Source organism: Varanus komodoensis, unplaced genomic scaffold (assembly GCF_004798865.1).
Source record: "Varanus komodoensis strain SLA01 unplaced genomic scaffold, ASM479886v1 scaffold4798, whole genome shotgun sequence".
Taxonomy (NCBI): Eukaryota; Metazoa; Chordata; class Lepidosauria; order Squamata; family Varanidae; genus Varanus; species Varanus komodoensis.
In genome coordinates this window covers 4,779-6,572 of record NW_025336058.1, presented here as the reverse complement: position 1 = coordinate 6,572, position 1,794 = coordinate 4,779, and positions in this window count along the sequence as shown.

Genomic DNA, 1,794 nt, shown 5'->3' with positions numbered 1-1,794 from the left:
TCCCTGGGCTCCGCTGTCAGGGTGGCTCCTGCAGGGGAAGGGCAGCCAGCAGGACGTGCACAGGCCGTCCAGCAGGGCCGCCTGCCTCTGCTGAGGCTGGCCATGGCACCTGGGCATGGCTCTCCCTGCTGCCCCGCTCGAGCCTCCATCCTTCCAAAGCACTCCCCCCTCTGGGTCAGCCTGGGCCCTGGGGGCAGCAACTGTGTGGGCCCTCGAGCAGACGTAGTCTGCGTGGTCCTGCTCCCCTCCCCGCCCAAGCCAGGGCAGGTCCCAAGAGTCTATGCAAATTTGCTGGAGGGCCATTGGCTGGGCTGGAGCAGCACACACTCTCGCCAGCCGTGGGATCAGAGACGATGCTCGAGGCTCAATGCTCGCCGGGCGGATTTGCATGAGGGGGTCGTTCTCCCGGCATGCATGCGGGATTTAAGGGCTGATCTGGGAGAGGAGCCACCACACTGGCCTTTCTCCTTTCGTCTTTCCCACCACAAGCCCAGAGTCCTGCAGGGAGATCGCCATGGCCTGGCCCCTCTTTTGCTTGGCAGTTCTCAGTTCCTGTGCAGGTAAAGGGGGAAGAAGTGACCCTCAAGAGGGCCGCTTCTATGGGGCCTTCTCAGCATCCGAATGATTGTGTTGAAGAGATGTGAGGGCCCAGCACAAATGTAACCCTCCTGTTCTTTATGTGCAGGGGTCAGATCTCAGCCAGCGGTGATTCAGCCGGCCTCGCTCTCGGTGTCTCTGGGCCAGACGGTTCAGATCTCTTGCTCCAGAAGTTCTGGCGGCAGCTGGGCCAATCTGAACTGGCAGCGCCAGAAGCCTGGCCAGGCCCCCCAGTTTGTGCTTTAAGGAAGCAGCACCAGGGGACCTGGGATCCCTGATCGGTTTACTGGGACAGCCTCTGGAACCACCAACTATCTGAATATTGCTAATGCCCAGGCTGAGGACGAAGCTGATTATTACTGTCTCTCTTGGGAGAGAAAGAGTAACACGATACACAGTGATATATTCAGATGGGGAGGACAAAGCAAAATCTTCGTACTTCCTCCCTAGGGAGTGAAACCAAGACTTGGTGAGCTTCCAGTTGCCTGTGTCAGAAGGGTGGGAAGTATAAATCTGAGTGGAATGGGAAAGGTTTTCGGGTCCCAACTTCGGCAAGTGCTTCCACCATGAGGGATTTAAGAGGCAAAGCAGGAGGCAGCCCGGCAAGCTTTCCTTCCCTTCCCTCCTCAACCCCGAGCTCCTCTAGGGAGGTCAGCATGGCCTGGGCTCTGCTCTTCTGGGCGCTGCTCAGTTTTGTGCAGGTAAGGCACGGAAAGTCCATGTCACAGTGGCTCAATGGTAAGCTGTGAAGTGCAGTGCATGTGCATTTCACAGGACATTCAGGCTTTTCCAGGACTGGAGAGTTTGAGAAGAGATTAACAGCATTTTCCTCCCATTGTGCCCAGGTTGCACTGCAGAAAACCTCCTCACTCAGCCTCCTCCCCAGTCCGTGTCTCCGGAGGAAACCGTCAAACTCCCCTGCACTGGAAGTGGTGGCGGCAGCTGGAACTATTTCAGCTGGTACCGACAGCAGCCTGGGCAGCGTCCCCAGTTCGTGCTGTATGGAGGCACCAGTGGATAAGGCATCCCGGATCGGTTCCCGGGGTCCAGCTCTGGGAGCCCCAACTATTTAACCATCACCAACGTCCAGGCTGAAGATGAGGCTGAGTATTACTGTGTTGCCAGGGACTTCAGCTCCAACAGGCATGTGCCTCCCAGTGGTTGGTTCTCATGGGGAACTGAGGCGAAAACCTCCCC